The 18,336-nt window shown below is 34.2% G+C and overlaps 3 long non-coding RNA genes across 7 annotated transcripts; 1 reads left to right on the forward strand and 2 right to left on the reverse strand.

Moving 5' to 3' along the window:
* Positions 1 to 101: 101 nt before the first annotated feature.
* On the reverse strand, positions 102 to 9,136 carry LOC144549254 (uncharacterized). 5 transcript variants are annotated; one of them, XR_013509637.1, is made up of 6 exons: positions 8,824 to 9,136; positions 3,463 to 3,528; positions 2,668 to 2,753; positions 2,235 to 2,354; positions 983 to 1,614; positions 106 to 397 (listed from the first exon to the last, which is right to left on the reverse strand). It is a non-coding gene; the product is annotated as an uncharacterized LOC144549254 (long non-coding RNA). The 5 variants fall into 5 exon arrangements; XR_013509635.1 differs by having other exon boundaries at positions 102 to 397; positions 2,235 to 2,753; XR_013509636.1 differs by lacking the exon at positions 2,668 to 2,753 and having other exon boundaries at positions 108 to 397.
* A 3,147-nt stretch (positions 9,137 to 12,283) lies between these two features.
* On the forward strand, positions 12,284 to 13,578 carry LOC144549543 (uncharacterized). Its single transcript, XR_013509706.1, has 5 exons — positions 12,284 to 12,298; positions 12,607 to 12,722; positions 12,823 to 12,890; positions 13,004 to 13,243; positions 13,499 to 13,578. It is a non-coding gene; the product is annotated as an uncharacterized LOC144549543 (long non-coding RNA).
* Positions 13,579 to 15,169: 1,591 nt separating this feature from the next.
* Positions 15,170 to 16,525, reverse strand: LOC144549612 (uncharacterized). The gene is made up of 3 exons (XR_013509732.1): positions 16,393 to 16,525; positions 16,000 to 16,100; positions 15,170 to 15,401 (listed from the first exon to the last, which is right to left on the reverse strand). It is a non-coding gene; the product is annotated as an uncharacterized LOC144549612 (long non-coding RNA).
* Positions 16,526 to 18,336: the final 1,811 nt, after the last annotated feature.

Here is an 18,336-nt window from a genome sequence, read left to right on the forward strand (position 1 = left end):
ATGAATGTTCGTGTACATAGGTGACTTTTTTTTTATATTATTATGTTCACTTACTATAGCAGATATTCCCTTCGAATGGGAATAGAGTTGGTGCATCGATTTCTTTCAAATTCTGATTCCAAATGAAATATACGATGGAATATTTTTCAAGAACTGCAGGATATCATTTTATTTTTCAAGTTTATCCAATTCATCAATTATTTAGCGAGTCAAATCCAAAATGTTCTTCTCTACAAATCTATCAACAAATGAGCACATATCTTTCGGAAAATCAAGGTTATATTGGGCCAATACAGATGTGAGTTCGTTGGTATGACATGAAGGTTATATCGACATTGTTCCATCACTCACTCCCTTCATGGGTCGGAAAGTATGTGAGATTGAAGCTTCATAAGACCTGTAAATAAAGAAGTATTATCTCAATTTATTTCATTTACGCTTTCTCAAAATAAGGTTCTTGCAAGCTAGCACAAATAAGCAGCACTGAATTTTGCATTTGGTCACATGAGGTAATACTAATAATGAAGGTAACTTGTTTAACACTTGCAAAATGGGGTTCACTCTGTGAAAAGAATGTAAATTTGAAAAATAAGTGTAAAATTAGAATTTGACCTTACTTTCAATGAGTAGTACAGTAGTAAAATTGAAGTAGAAAAACTATTAAGATTGGTAAAACGAATTGACTAACAATACATTGTGGCTATGTAAATATCCTCTGAATAAACAATTAAATCGAAGTTCAAGTATACTAAATACATGCAAGTATAGTTTTTAGCAACAATATACTGATGAGGTTTGCAATATCATAGTCAGGAATTGATGTGCCAGTAAACACACAATAAAGGTACAAATTGATGGTCATTATTGAAGACGTGTGTGTGCCAGTAACCACACAGTTAAAACACAAAAGACTACTTGAACGTTGAGATCAGAAAAAGTAGTGCTGAAAAATATGAAGGACTATGTAAATAATTGCACTAACCTGCCATGTATAGATGACGATCAGCTTGCCTTCCCAGTTCTTTGGATATATAAAACAAAATCATAGGTTGGTTAGTAGCCTAAATTGCTTGATTAATTAACAAAAATTAACTAACACATTGTAATATAGAAAAATTGATCTTCAAGCCCTGAAATTAATAAGATAAATAAGAGTATTTTTTTTTTCAAAATGACCCTCTGACTTTCTGTTAATTGTATGACCTCTATCCTTCCAATAAGTATGAGGTGGCTAGTAAAATCATTCAAAGATCTAGAAAAAGTCTTATTCAACAGGACTAAACTAAGTTGAATAGACATACCAGCATTGTTATCATTGGCCTTTTATGGCTATTAGAATTTGAAACTGAAGATCGGTCCTTCGTTTTTTTTTTTTGTGAAATTATAATATTATGGCAAGGCAACTCCCCAAACAGGGAGTACTGGTATACCATACCAGGCACAAAGATGAAGCTGAAGTAAACAATGAAAAAGGAGAGGTCTTTGTACACATTGCCAAGAGAATAGAAAGAGCGAAGGAAAATACCTGTGAAGAATTCCAAGGGCTACTGTAAATCGCTCATTCAATCGACAAGCACATACAAACCTCTTTTTGTGTCAGCTAATTGCAATTTTCTGAAACAAATTATTGGTGTCAACACATTAAAGTAGTGATTTTCTACCTAATTAAAAAAAAATATTAACATATTTAAAATTTAGACTGCAAGTACAAATTCGTATGGTTTGGACTCTGAAAATGGAGATATTGATCCATAGTACGGACCAATCTGGGCTATGCACAGTACCATAGCCTCACTCGAAAAACATACCTTCATTTGGTTATTTACCAAATGATTTATTTTTCCCATGTATTAGCCCACTTATGTATAAAACATGGATACCAAATTTTGCTGCAAGGGACTAAATTTTTTTGGAAATTGTCAATCTCATTTATGCCCCTGAAATTGACCATACAGTGAAGTGTAGAAGAAGACATGATATATAGATTTCCTTATGAAATCCCAGAGGAGTACAGTACCATGCCTCTTTTAAGAGGGACACCAATGGTTGACACGAAGGTTAAAGTGAAAGATAACCCCAATTTACAACAGACAGTTTTTTGCATTTTAATCTCATTAGTGTCCAGGAAATGGTATAGGGTCAGAAGCCCTTACTGGAGTTAATTAAGTCTGAGAATTTTCTTCTTGTCCTCTGTAATTTTTTTTTTTTTTGCAGTGATGGGGAAGAGATCTTACTACTGTTATCAATTTCTGATTTTAAAGTGATTTTGGACTCAATTTCTTCTTCCTCTTCTTCCTTCTTTTCTCTATACCAAGAAGCACCTCTCTAATCTTCTTTGGAGAAAAACCTCCTCCCTGAAATTAAATACACCAACTCTCTAAGCAATATTACAAATTGAAACGATAATTGGAAAAAAAATAGTGCCAAGATGCCAAATCCCAGTACACTGACTCTTCTGTTTATTTTTTGTACGTATGATGTACCAAGGGAAAAAAAAGGAAAACTGCAATTGTAAAAACCTCAAATGGAGAAAAATTTACTCATTTACCAATAGAAGGCTGGCCTAGCACAAATAAAGCTGGTATATCCATTAAATTGAGAACAAGTGGATGGCGTGTAAGGTACTGAGTTGCTTTACTGGCAAACTACAAATGAAGAATTTATTACCTACTCATGTGTACTAAATTTCATTGAAATACATTAGTAGCAAGGTCTATAAGAAGCCCTTTGCACTTTTGTTCTCAATTTACTCACTGCATGTATTGAAAAAAAATTAAAAGGATAAAATTATAATGTGAATTGCAATTCTGATAAAATGAAAACCCTGAACAGTACATACAATAGTTGACATTTTACCCTCATTTGTAAACCTAATTCAATAGAATTACATAACTGTTACCATATTGAACCCTAAACAATACATAATTCTCTCAAGCTGCATATATCCAACTTATATTGAACAGATTAACGGATCACAACCGGGCCACGTTTTATGTTTATTACCATGTTGGGTGTCATTTCTCACAGAAGGATTAAGGAGCTGGTATTTTCATATTCAAATAGACTGACAATCTGAATCCCAAAAGGTCATCAACAGACAGCAATAGAATATATGTTTAAGAAAAAAAATTCGGTGACCAAGGCAAAAAGAGAATAAGGCTCAGATTCGTCATTGTTCCATCATGTTTATTTAATCTCTTTCTCTTCTTTTCCTTCTCTCACTCAAATCAAATTCATATTTGGGGTTCAGAAACAGCTATAGAGGTGAAAGCATCAAAGCAATTTTGCATCAGATCCTACTAGCGGATGAAAGCAATTACATCTAATAAAGCTGCTCCTAAAACCTGATTTGAGCTGAGCAAAGAATGAAAGGGCCTTATAGGATTATAGATCACCAAATAGTCCCATCATCCATTTTTACTGGAAATTCAAAAGTAGTCGGATGGAAATTTTTTGGAATACCTGGTATACCATTGAAGGGGCTGTTCTTCTTAAAACATGAAGCTCGGTAGGTCAAAAGCAAATAGACTGTACGAATGATCCAAATTAAAAATCAAATATTATTGTTTGGAATTGATGTTTTTCAGTAATTCTGAGATAATAGAATTGAGAGAAAAATTCTGTATATTATTAATATTGGCTGAGTTGTTACAATGGGTATTTATATGATCAAAAGTGAAAAAGGGCTGTTGGAAAGAAAAGTAACGGTAACTTTTTGTAAAGGAAAAAAGGTTGAGTAACTTTATAATTAGTTGCTCCCTTTATTGCCTTAATTTAGCCTATGATGATTATACCCTAAAAAAGGGTCCGCTGAGGCTAATCGAGTCTCTAATCCTATCTAATCCTATTTATTATTTTCAACACTTATTATATTTATTTTCAACACCCCCCTCAAGTTAGGCGTATAAATATCAATTAACCCTAACTTGTTTATATTTTGTTGAAATGGTTTAGGATCTAAACCCTTCGTAAAGACATCCGCTAATTGGTCTCCACTTCTTACAAATGGAGTCTCAATTTCTTTTGATTGAATCTTCTCTCTAATGAAATGGCAATCAACTTCAATGTGTTTAGTTCTCTCATGAAACACCGGGTTGGATGCAATATGCCGAGCCGATTGATTGTCACAAAACATTTGCATTGGCAATTGAGCTTGAATTCCAACATCCGAAAGTAATTGTTTGATCCATGTTAATTCACTTGCGGTAGATGCCATGGCACGATATTCCGCTTCGGCACTTGATCTTGCTACCACATTTTGCTTCTTGCTTTTCCATGTGACTAAATTTCCGAATACAAAGGTGCAAAAACCGGTTGTCGATTTTCTATCGAAGCTTCCGGCCCAATCTGCATCGGAATAGCCACACACTTCATTAGAATTATTGCATTTCATAAAAATTCCCTTGCCGGGGGTTCCTTTTAAATATTTTAATATTCTCTCAATGGCCTCTAAGTGTGGTGTTCTTGGATTATGCATGAATTTGCTAATTTGACTTACGGAATATGAAATATCCGGACGAGTTACCGTAAGATAAATTAATTTTCCTACAAGTCGTTGGAATTGGTTTATGTCTTCTAATGGTTCACCATCCTCGGTATTTAGTTTGTATTTGCCATCTATTGGTATGGAGGCCGGTTTACTACCCAATTTACCGGTTTCTTCTAACAAATCTAAGGTGTATTTCCTTTGCGAGATAAATAGCCCTTGAATTGAATATGCTATTTCTATTCCCAAAAAATATTTTAAATAACCTAAATCTTTGATGTCAAATTTTTATTTTAATTGCAATTTTATTCTTTTAATTTCTTCTTGATTATTTCCGGTGATTATAAGGTCGTCAACATATACTAGTACAACAGTAGTGTTAGTACCTATAATTTTAACAAATAAGGAATGATCGGCATTACTCATCTTAAAATTACAAGAAATTAAATAGGAGCTTAGTTTTCCATACCATGCCCTTGGAGATTGTTTTAATCCATAAATTGACTTGTTTAACTTGCAAACTAAGCTCTTATCATCTCCTTTTTCATGGCCGGGTGGTAAGTTCATGTATACCTCTTCTTCAAGACTTCCTTGAAGAAAGACATTCTTGACATCCATTTGGTATAGTTTCCAATTTTGATTTACCGCAATTGAAAATAAAATTCGTACGGTATTCATTTTGGCAACGGGTGCAAACGTCTCATAGTAGTCTATACCGTAGGTTTGTGTGTATCCTTTGGCCACCAAGCGAGCCTTGTACCGTTCTATGGTTCCATTACTATTATATTTAATCTTATATACCCATTTACACCCTACGGGTTTTTTATTTTGTGGTAATTGTACGATTACCCATGTTTCATTTTTTTCAAGAGCTTTTAGCTCTTCTTTCATAGCTTTGATCCAAACCGGGTTATTAACGGCTTCAAGTTAAACATTTGGTTCTTGTTCTTTTTCAATTGAGGTCAAGAAGGCTTTATGGTTGGAGGAGACATTACCATACGAAATAAAATTTTGTATAGGGTATTGTACCTTGTACGTTATAAAATCTCTTAGCCTTGTTGGAGGATTCTTTGTTCGGACGGACCTTCTCAAAGGTGTTCCTTCTATATTTTGACCTTCTTCACTTGATGAAATTTCTTCTAATTCCTCCTCATTTTCACTTTCATTGTCATTTTCATTTTCATTTTCATTTTCATTTTCATTTTCATTTTCGGTTGTGGTTCCAATTTCAATTGGTCTTACCTCTTCTATCAAAGGATTGGATTAGGGTAAAATATTCTCTTCGAAAGATTCTCTAATAGGCTCCTCATGTATTTTTTCTTTGTAATATGGCTCATTTTCTACAAAAGTTACATCTCTTGAAATGTATAATTTTTTGTTCTTAGGGTCATAGCATTTGTATCCCTTTTTTTGTGATGAATAACCCAAAAAAATGGTCTTAATTGAGGTGTGATCCAACTTGTCTTGTTTATTATTTTTGTGTACATAGCATGTACAACCAAAAATTTTCAAATGCTCTATATTAAGTTTTCTTTGGTAAAGGATTTCTAATGGGCTTTTGTATTCTAAGTTAACACTTGGCAATCTATTTATTAAATATGTAGCGGTAAGAACGGCATCCGACCAATAAGTTTTTGGAACATTATTTTGAAATAAGAGTACTCTAGTCATTTCAAGTAAATGTCTATTTTTTCTCTCGGAAACACCATTTTGTTGAGGTGTGTAAACGCATGTTGTTTGATGTGCAATTCCTTTTTCTTTAAAGAATTTTGAAAAATTTTGATTTACAAATTCCGTTCCATTATCGGATCTAAAAATCTTAAGTTTAGCTTCATATTGATTTTCTATGAATTTATAAAAATCTAAGAATTGTGAGAATACTTCACTTTTATCTTTCAATAAATATAACCAAGTTATTTTAGAGAAATCATCAATAAATATGACAAAATATTTGTATCCATTATAAGAGTTAATTGGGGCGGGTCCCCATACATCCGAGTGGACTAAATCAAATGGTTTCCCGCTTTTACAACTTGATAATTTAAAAGGCAATCTAGTATGCTTTCCTAGCTTACAAGTCTCACAATTACTATTATCTATTTTTGAAAAATTAAAAACATTCTTTAAAATCTTGTCGGAAGGATGCCCAATTCTTCTATGCCAAAGTACGCCTAATTCTTCATTTTTGGTAGTATTAAGATTGAATTTTTCTTCATTCAAATAATAAAGCCCATTTTCTAGAAATCCTTCACCAATCATAATCTTGGTTATCCGATCCTGAAAAATCACATTTTTTGTCAAAAAAATGAGTTCACAATTTAACTCATTTGTGATTTTACTAATGGATAATAAATTGGATGAGCAATTTTTTAAATACAAGACATTTGGTATTATTTTTGAGAAAATAATTATTGAGCCTTCTCCAATAATTTCCATTTCATCACCATTTGCCACAGTTACAAATTTTTTGGTTTCGTATTTCCTAAAAGAGGATAATAATTTCTTATTTCCGGTCATGTGATCTGTGGCACCCGAATCCAATATCCATTTAGAATTATTTGAAAAATAAGTTAGATTTGTAACACAAACCATACCAGAGGTCTTTTGTTTTTCCTGTTTTTGATCTAGCAACATGGAGAGCTGCTGGATCAAATGCCTCATGGGATCCCGTGGGTCTGAAGCTGTGGTGATTTCAGCGGATGGTCCAGATCTCCCAGCGACACATTCGCTCCCTTCTCCATCCGCTAAAAACCCTCTCTTCTCTCTTTCGCCTATGCCCCGTTCCCAGCCGCCTCTTTCCCCTTTTCGATCTCCGGCTCCGCCTTTCTTGTGCCACTTGGGTCGGAGGTGAGGGTAGAGATACCAGCATCGGTCCCTGCTATGTCCCTCTCTTCGGCAATGATCGCACCTCACCGGTGCTTGGTCTCCTCTTACCTCCGACCTGTGGCTAGGGTTTGGTCTCGCCATTACTGAGAATGCCTTGGTTTCAATTTTTTCGGGGGATTGAACCACCATGACAGCCCTTCTCATTTCTTCCCTATCTACCATGGCTGCCACCTCATCCGGGGTTGGTAATTCGGCTAGTAACAGAATTTGAGACCTCACTGCCTCATATGTGGAATCGAGGCTTGCTAGGAACTGAAAAATATCATCTTGCTCTTCTCGCTTTTGAATTTCAGCGAGATCGGTTGTGGGAGGCCGGTATACCCTAAGTTCATCTTTCTTCTTTTGAAGGTAACCGTATAATTCCATTGTTGGTTGCCCTTGTTGCTGTTTTGCTTGTTGGTAATCACGTTGAATTTGGTAGATATGTGAGTAATTTTTTCTATGGCCATATAGTTGTTCGGCTCTTTGCCATATCTCTAATGCCGTATCTTTAAAAGAGAGCAACTCAGATACCTTTGGTTCCATTGTTGCAAGTAACCAAGTGATGACGGTATGATCGCTCACTTTCCATCTTGCAAGTGCTCTCTTTTCGGGTTCAGTTGGGGGATTTGATTGTTTAGGAGCCTTGCCCTCAGGATCTATATGCTCACTCTTTTCTCGGCCACTTAAGGAGAAAATTACTTGCCTTGCCCACACATGGTAATTTCTGCCATCTAGCATTACCCCTGTGAGTTTCTCATGACTTTGTGACATTGTGATATTCGGTTTACAGCCACTGGTGCTGTTGCTGGTATTGATTTACAGCTGCTTGTGCTGTTGCGAGAATTTTGATTTCAGAAATTTTGATTTACAGCTGCTTGTGCTGTTGCTGATTTTTCTCTCTTGAGTCGGGATTTTAATCCTGCTCTGATACCATGATGTTTTTCAGTAATTCTGAGATAAAATAATTGAGAGAAAAATTCTGTATATTATTAATATTGGCTGAGTTGTTACAATGGGTATTTATATGGTCAAAAGTGAAAAAGGGCTGTTGGAAAGAAAAGTAACGGTAACTTTTTGTAAAGGAAAAAAGGTTGAGTAACTTTATAATTAGTTGCTCCCTTTATTGCCTTAATTTAGCCTATGATGATTATACCCTAAAAAAGGGTCCGCTGAGGCTAATCGAGTCCCTAATCCTATCTAATCCTATTTATTATTTTCAACACTTATTCTATTTATTTTCAACAGGAATAGTGCCAAATATATCTAATTCATTGATCGAATTTGGTAAAAGTCAATGCCCCAAAATAATATACTGACGAGACAGTGCTAAAAAGCACTGAAATTTAGCAAAATCAGACCAAAGAACTTCCCAAAAAACGAACATGGAGGCACCACAATTTAACCAAATAATTGGCATTTTAAAAAAAAATGAAGTAATAGAAAGAATCTCAGGAAAATCAATACGGTACCTAGATGGGCGCATCAAGTGTCGAATTTGCATTATGGCGAGCCTCTTGAACTTCAAACTTGAATTCTTTCACATCCTTTTTTGTTTTCTGGAAGAGGTAGAATTTAGTAGGAGGGGGGATGATAGGATGAGAGGCGGAAAGACTGAGATTTGAAATTGGGGATGGTGCGAAGGGTTCGACGGAGAGAGGAGAAGGAGAGGAAGGTGGCAGAGGGAGGAGACATAGAGTAGGCAGACAGAGCAATGAGCGAGGAGAGAAATGGTTTGGTTCGGTCTAAGAGGAGAAGAGGGACGATGTGGGACAGAATGAAAATAGAATAATAAAATTTAGGCGGTGATGATGAGGAACATGTGTCCAGAGGAAAAAGAAAAAAGAAAAAAGGAGCAACACGTAGCGGATGAGGGAAGACACGTAGGTGCGAGGAAGGCGCTCTCTTTAGCCATGAGATGTGTGAGATATAGATCCGACGGATCGCGCAATGTAATGACGCCATTTGATGTCAGCGAAACAAATCTGAAGCTGTACATTGCCCATCAGACGGTAGACAAGGAGGGTGTCACTGTTCATTGCTGAGGTCACACCTCATTGAAAATTAAGGTATTATAATAACAGCCCCATAAGTTTGATTTATAGTAAGAAGAAGAACTTTAAACATAAAAGAGAGAGATGGAAGAAGCATCAATGGTTGGATGAGCCTGACCAGATGCCTCGACTTTGACAACATCTCTTGACCTTCCACCGTCTGAGTTGTTCCGGAGGCTCGCTGGATTCAGGTTTAGGTTTGGGAGAGAGCTCTTTCAGCTGCGGGGGCGGCGTTTGTCTTTGCTATTATCGTCAACCCACTTGATGTTGCAAAGGTTACTCATAATCTTATCCCCTTTGCTTTCAAACAAGCATTGAATTCTCCTCTCTCTCTCTCTAAGTCTCTATTGTTTGTGCTGTAATGAGTAATGATAAACAATAACAACAACAAATTATATATAAAAAATAGTAAAAATAAGTAATTATATTATTCTCACTTCTATTTTTTATTAGTATAATTCATAATTTGAATATTATTTGTATATCTATGTGTATTAGTTATTAATCAAATTAATTAATTCTTGAGGCATCAGTATCAAACATGGCATGGTTTGCTCTTGAGCGCATAGATTGCTCTGAGATTCGTGCTTTGCATATCTAAAGAGTTCCATAAAATATCAAGAGTTAAACCGTAATCCCACAAATTTTGGGACTAATTGCCTTCTCTTCTGACCCAATTTTGATGAATAAAAATAAGAAATTAATATAAAATAGAACTATCATTATCACCAAAATGGATGCCTTAGTTGATTATATATATTAAACAAATTATTTCTTTTCTCCGGAACAAAGTATATTTTGTTGTTCACTGTTCATGCCACCTATATTAAGGCATATTCTATCTCTTTGCATCTGTGTAATAAATTAGATAATTTTGAATGGTGTTTAACAACTGTGTATGGACCTTTATCAACACACACTAGAAGATCTTTTCTCTCAGAACTAACTGATATTGGTAATTTGGGAATTGATGCTTGGCTACTTATTGGTGATTTTAACATGATTAGACGTAGATCTGAAAGATCTGGCCAGTCCTTTAATCATGTCATTAGTAATCGTTTTAATAATTTTATTAGAGATAATGCACTTATAGAACTTCCTTTATTAGATAAAAAATATACATGGGCTAGATCTTTAAACTCTCATTCTCAAGCTTTATTAGATCGAGCATTGTGTTCTATTTCTTGGAATTCTCATTTCAATTTTGCCAAAGTAACCTCCTTGCCTAGAGCCTATTATGATCATACCCCCCTCATCTTAGATACTCATTTTGTTCAAATTCTACCTTTCAAATCTTTAAAGTTTGATAAAACTTGGCTTGCCATTGATGGCTTTTATGATCTGGTAGTTAAATGGTGGTTGGAATGTCCTTTTACTGAGGATATTGGATTTAGCTGGAAATATAAAATGCAACATTTCCGAAAAAAATTACGAGGATGGAGCTCTAATTTAAGAGGGAAGAAGAAGAGAGCTAAGTCCAATTTGTTGTCTCGAATAGGATATTTTGAACAACAATTGGAAGAGGATACCTTGACTGAAGAGTTTTTGTTCATAATCAGTACCAAAAAGTTGTAATTTATGTATCTGTTGTGCTATTATATTTTTTATAATTAAGAAAATATTAAATAAAGTAAAACCACTATCATCATCGTCAAGTGAGACGGTGAAGAAGCAACAAATTAATATTCATGCTGCTTTACAGTTTGGTAATTTTTGTTTTCTGATTGGTGCTTGGGGAGTTGGAAAGACGATTCTGATCTCTCTTCAAAGAAGATAATTTAGAAAGTTAATCTAAATATATTTGCACTTGGAAATTTCTGTTAAAATAAAATATTTACTTTTGTCCTTATATGAATTAGCAATGTATGTGTGCATATGTTGATTCTATATAAAGATTAATATTATATTTTTGTGATTTCTTCATAGAAGCTTACAAAATTGTAACTGATTTTTGTGCAGTTATATTAGAATAGAAGACCTTGTCAGGAACCAAAAATTTAAGGAAATTCGTGCACTTTATTTTGGGGCTAATTGAAACTTAGCTTGCCTACAAACTTCACAATGAAAGAGGAATCGACAATTAATTTCTATAGCTGAACAAATTAAATGATCATGACAATTTATACAACTCAATTGAAAAAAGATGAGGGTTCTACTATCATAATTTTTACAATGTTGTAAAATATCACAACTTCAATTTTATTTATTTTGCAAAAATTTTAAATCTATTGAACATTTTCATGAGAAATCAGCTACGGAACAATTTCTGATACTGAAAATTTATTATACATATATAAACTACGAGTACGGCTAACGCACGCAATTCCTCTAATATATCAACAATATGCTTCCGACTATTAAAATATATCGAATCGGTTTCAAATGACAAATTTAAACCGTTCAAACCAGTCTCTTTAATGAGAACTTTGTTTTCATATAAAACTTTTAAATTTTCAAATTTATTTATTATCAAATCAAGCGGTTAAAAAGATGAAAGATATAGTAATTAATTAAGATCACTGATTCAATTCATAACATCAATAAAGAAGAGTTTTTTCTTTTATCCTTTCACAAAATCTTTGTTTTATCAATGAAATTGTACATTGTAATGGCAACTCCATGGAATTAACCTCTCTTTCTCTCTATTTGTATTACAGCTGGCTCCCACCCCCAATAAAACCCTTTTCTCTCTCTCTCTTACATGCGGACCCCAACCGACCGATCCGTGTTTGCTCTCTCGGATTCCGAATCTCCGAGTTGCTAAACCCTTAAACCCCTTAACCCGATAATAGGGTTTTCGCAATTCCTGCTCGAGCCTCCGCTGGTCTTCCTCCGCCTCCCTCGCCGTCCCGCTCCTGTTCCTGCTCCTATCCCAAACCCTAAACAAACAAAGGTATCTCTCTCTCTCTCTCTACTTAGCACTTTCAAACTCCATCTGCAATATATTGCTCTACTTTATTAACTCTAATTCACCTTCCTTCAACACATGCATCTTTCTTATGTCTCTCTAATTATCATCAATTCTAATTCTAAGTTTCAAAATCCTCACTTTAACTTCTATTACTATACATTTTATTTATTTATTTTGGGTATATAAATAAAATATGTGACTAATTTTAAAGTTTTCATGGGGAAATATCTAAATCATTGAGTTATGATGGCCATATATCTAAATTCCTCTCTCTCTCTCTCTCTCTATAGCACTCCAAGAAGGCTGATGGCGAGGCCAGGTCTTGTCCTGGTTTTTGTTGATATCTCTCTCGACACTCATCCGGTCATAGCTGTCTCTCCCAATGACACCATTGCCTCTGTCAAAAGTACCCACTTCTTCTTCTCACAATCTCTCTACTCATTATAAACAAACCAATTTCAGTCTCAGAATCTCTAACAAGAAAGTTGTTGTGTTGTTTTGATCAGGAAAGTTTGTAAGTGAGCATGAAATTTGCTTCCCTGAAGTTGGACAAATCAACATAAAGGCTCTTACGGTTGGTCATATTTATGTTATTTTATTTTACCTTTTAAGCTGTGCTATGTTGTGCTGTAGATGTAATTTGATTTAATTTATATACATATGGCTTGGCTTGGCTTGGCTTTGCAGACACTTTGGCAAGGAAAAGAGTACCACTTGTCGGAAACCATGTCGATCTCTGTTGTCCTTCAGAAGTTCAAATGGAGGGGGGCCGTTTTCTCAAAGCTTTGGTGGTAACTCAACTGGGGCCTCATACTGAAATAAATACTTCTTTGAAGAAGAAGCGCAAGAGAAATATTGCATCTTTTGAAGATACTAGTACTCTAAGACCAACAGAATCGAGGAAAGGATGAGGAGAAGAGTTTCAAGGTAAGCACATTCAAGAGGAATTAGATGGTCATAAATTGATATAGTCGTTCTTATAGACTTATACTTAACTTTCCTTGAGAAATTAAATTAAGTGTACAATTTAATACTTGTTCATATATCCTCATTTAAATTTTGTAATCAGATCAAAAACTTTTTAAGTGAATTGAATATCTTTCCTTTCCTACTATAGATTACATACCACCTTTAAAACATAAGACTGAGAATAGAAATTCAGCTAAATCAATATAGTGACAGGTCATGGTGAAAAGCAACCATCAAATGATGGCTATTGTGATGCCAAGAAGGGCGAATCTAGAAAAGCAGAGGGGAATGATATTGAATATATTAAAGAAGCACCTCTTTGCTTGAAGAAAGCGAAAGACATATTTGGAAAGAAGTCCAGGCATGATTCTGAGTCTGAAATTCTAGGTCAAAGATTGTTATAAACTACAATTATTAATCTAAAAAACACAATTTTTTTTTTTTTTGAACCGGATACAACCAAAAGCCTAAAACAGCATTTTGAATTGCCTGTCTGTGGTTGTTATGCGAATTCTAAGCACTGACCGGTAATGAAATTTTACATCAAAAGTTAGGTATTGATTTTTACCAATTTGACTTTTGCCCAGATCCCATTTAAAGCCCAATTACGCTTTAGACACAATACCTTTTGATTTCTGCAATCCTAGTACAATTAATACACCCAAATTCAACCAAATTGATGAGTAGAACCAAATTGCTGATCAAGGAAGGGATGAAGATGAGTAATGAGATGTGATTAAAGATGTTAATTGACCAAAGTGTGTGTGTGTGTGTGTGTGTGGTATAGAAGGACCAGCAAAGAAAAAAGCTAAAAATGATGATGCAAACAAGAAAGTAGTTAGAAAAGATGGCGACATAATTAAGAAGGATGGATCTTTGTTAGAGGTGACTCAAACAATTGGTACAGTAGTTTTGATAGAGAAGAAAAAAAAGCAAAGGGGACAGGACAGAGACAAAGGGCCCCTGTTCTGACCTTCTATCCGAGGTTAAGCATAAACCTCAAGTAGAAGATAGAAATCAAGTGTGGCCTGATACTGATACTGATAACCAACCAGTTGTTTACTTTGCTAGCCCAACTGAAGTTGTAAATACTTCTTTAAAGAAGAAAAAGAAGAAGTGCAAGAGAAATGCATCTTTTGAAGATCCTACTACTCTAAGACTAACACCAACACAATCGAGGATAGGAGAAAAAGAGTTGCAAGGTACGTACACACCATTCAAGAGGAATTAGATTAGATGGTCATAAATTGGTTTAGTCATTCCTATAGAGTTAACAAGCTTAATTTCCTTGAGAAATAAAATAAAATGTACGTACAACATAGTGATAGCTTGTTCATATATATATGCTCATTTAAATTTTGTAATCAGATCAAAATATCCTTAAGTGAATTGAATTCCTTTCCTTTCCTACCATAGATTACATACCACCTTTAAAACAGAAGACTGAAGACTGAGAATAGAAATTCAGCTAAATCAATTTAGTGACAGGTCATAGTGCCAACAAGGGAGAATCTAGAAAAGCAGAGACTAATGATGCTAGTATAGCAGTTTGTGAACAAAAACATATTAAAGAAGCACCTCTCTGCTTGGAGAAAGAGAGACATATCTGGAAACAACTCCAGGCATGATTCTGAGTCCCCAGAAATCATTAAGCATAAACCTCAAGTAGAAGAAGATAAAAATCAAGTTTCACTTTCACGCAAGGAGAAAGTAGAGAAACCAAGTAGGTGATTACAAGGTCTTTCTTACCATACCAATCGTCCAATCAGCCCATTATTTATATATATATATATATATATATATATATATATATATATATATATCTAACTATGAGCAAACAGGTGATACTTGTGTCTTGATTTAACATTTATATATGCCTTTTTACAATATACAAGACATGCAGCTACAACAAGCATAAATGACACATATAACCAAATAAGTCAGTGGCCAACAACAAAGTCGAGAAAGGAAAATTGGTTGCAGTGATGACATCATCATGGCACGGATTTCCAAGCATGGTGCATCATATCATCATCAACATAAGGCCGCAAATTCCACATTTGACAGTAGGTCTCTAGCTCTGACAATGAAGTATTTAGAACCATACTATTTTTTCCTGAAATAATATATGTGTGCAAACAAATTACTTTAATTTAACTTTACCAAAGGTCCCTTTTTTTTGGTGGAGAAATGCCCTTAGGCGCCAAAGTTCTTTTCTAAACAACACTGAAAATGTACCAGACTTGCATCGAACAAAACAACCGACATTTGCACATTAGAACTAGCACTATTAGTATTATGGAAAAATTCAAATATTATCCCAAATCCCAACAACATAATCAAGGTGACGGGAAGTAAAACTAACTAAATTAACCCTAAATTTTCATACTAACTCAAACAAATAAATTTAATTAATACGTATTCAATGGCCCAAACTTTTAAATATGCTTTACTTGGTATCTATTTAATTATTATTATTATTTTTATTTTTTTGTGAGAAACAGGTAGCTAGCTAGGACATGGTATCATTTAAAAACTATGCAGTTAGGGATGAAAAAGAGATGTCGTGTAGATCTTGTTGCAGTTATCTTCACAATATAAGTTATAACTTGCAATATACAATATAAAACTGCCGGTTATTATATTATTTGAAAAAACAATGTCTACCGTATGTTCTCTGCAAATGATCCTAAAAATAAATTTAATGATCTAACCTGCATTGTATAATCAAGCTTTAACATGTTATATAGATGACCGTCATCATGGTAGCATATGAGACCGACTTCTCTTTTACATCAAACGCCTCTGCTTCATCCTATCATTATTTGAATTACGCAAATCAGACAACTAATTTAGTATAAAATGGGGAACTTGTGAGCTTAAAATAGTATAATGGGCCAAATAATAAACACCATAATTGAAATATTTTTATTAATTTCTTAACAGATAATGGAGGTACACAGATGAACTGTAATCAACTTCATCAGGCAATTACACAAGAAAAGAAAAAGAAAAAGAAAAAGAAAATAATACTTCTCATTTGGAAGCGGGGTCCTTTCAAAAGCATATATGTTTCTAGAATTAGAAGTTTCATTGGGTTGTTATACCTCAGGAGATGCGGTTTGATTCATCAAGGGTTTGTCAACGTGCCCTTGTACGAATCTCGAAGTACTTTGTTCTGATTCAATCACAGCTTTGTATGCATCCTCTGCAAGACACTCAATCTCGTCTAGTGATGTTTTGGCTGGGAAGAGGAGGGTATCAGAAAAGTCACAGTTTTATGGAATTTTGAAATGATTTGAATTGTGCACTACAGTTAAATATTTGAATAATTGAAACTACAATTGATCAGGATAATTTTGTTTGAAAAAAAAGAAAAAGAAAAAGAAAACTTACATTGGCTTAGATATTTTGAATGTTATATATGGTGGGAATGAGTGCAACCCGCATCAAGGTAAGATTTCATTCTTTCGGTCATATTAGATAATTTTACCAGACCAGCCAATGAACAAAAGCAAATTGAATATTTTAAGAGACCTAGTATCACGAAACATAATACCTCAACATGAATTGAGTTCAGAATATTGAAACGCGCCAGATTCACTAGGGTTTCTTCACGCGTTTGTCCAAAAGAGAAACGGGTTGAGTTATAATTAGCGGGTTTGGGTTTGAGTGAGGGTTAGAAATTGATGGATTATTTATACTTTGCCTATAACTTTTTAATAGATGAATCTAGGCCTGCAAATGAACCGAACTGAACCGAACCGAACCGAACCTCTTATATAATTATACAGTAATTGATGAAAGAACCTCAACTAAAACAGTAACAAAGAGCTGCCATTGACTACAAGCTCAGGTGTACTTAACCTGTTGACACCAAATTCTAGTAGTTAAATTGGTTAGTTAAATTAGGAAAAAGAACATTAACAAAATACAAGTCTTTACGCTAAGAATATAGCATAATTTCTACTTAATTATTTTAATGAGAACATAAATTCAAGAACATATGCATACTATTTGTATTTTTATTCATTTACTTAATAATCTTCAAAAAAAAAACAAAAAACATTTGTAGTTAACATTTTTAATAAAACCAGATTAAACTCTACCATGATACACCAGAACTAAATGTACAAACGTACTAACCATACCCAATCTTAGAACAAAGCAAAGACCTCAGCAAGTACTACTATGACTATCAGCTGTGACCGATTACAGGGTACAGGCAATTATCCGACAATTATTTGTTTTATATCTGTATTCGAATCCGAATTCGTGGACTATCCGTTCCGTATCCGTATCCGTTTAAGGCGGATTTGGTTTCGAATTTTGATATCCGTTTACTATCCGTATTCGTATTCGTATCCGCTCATTATCCGACGGATGCGAATATAGTATCAGCATTATCCGCTCCGTATCTGCTCTGTTTTCACCCCTACCAGGGTGGCATGCATATTTTCAAAAAAAAAAAAAAAAAAATTACATACTCACATGACTCTGTAGAAAAAGAATGACAGCTATACCCGGCCCTATAATTCTATCTTTGTTTTTTAAATTTTCAACTGTTGATCCGAATCGTTCAATACGATATTCATATTAATAGGTACTTAGAGATCAAATTTTATATTATTTTTAGAACTTTTTAACTATTTTTATAGATAGGTACAAAATCATTGTATCTATCTAACAAAATATATAGTAAGAAATTTACAAAAATTAAAATTTAGTTTCTAAGCACATTTTAATATGGAAATCACATAGAACAGTTTTGATCGACTATTTAAAGTTAAAGTTTAAGAATATAAATAAAGATGTGGGGGCACAAAATCAATAGTGTATTAACCCTACTCATAATATATATATATATATATATATATATATATATAGAGAGAGAGAGAGAGAGACAAGAAAGGGGAGGTAGCACAATTGGCTACACTAGTGGAAAAACATGAATCAGGATCGGCCTATCTGGATCGGTTATATGAAACAACCGATACTAATACCTATCTGGATTGGTTTTCTGAACAAAACCGATCCTAAAAACTAGTTAG

This window comes from Carex rostrata, chromosome 35 (assembly GCF_964058835.1).
Source record: "Carex rostrata chromosome 35, lpCarRost1.2, whole genome shotgun sequence".
NCBI classification, from domain to species: Eukaryota; Viridiplantae; Streptophyta; class Magnoliopsida; order Poales; family Cyperaceae; genus Carex; species Carex rostrata.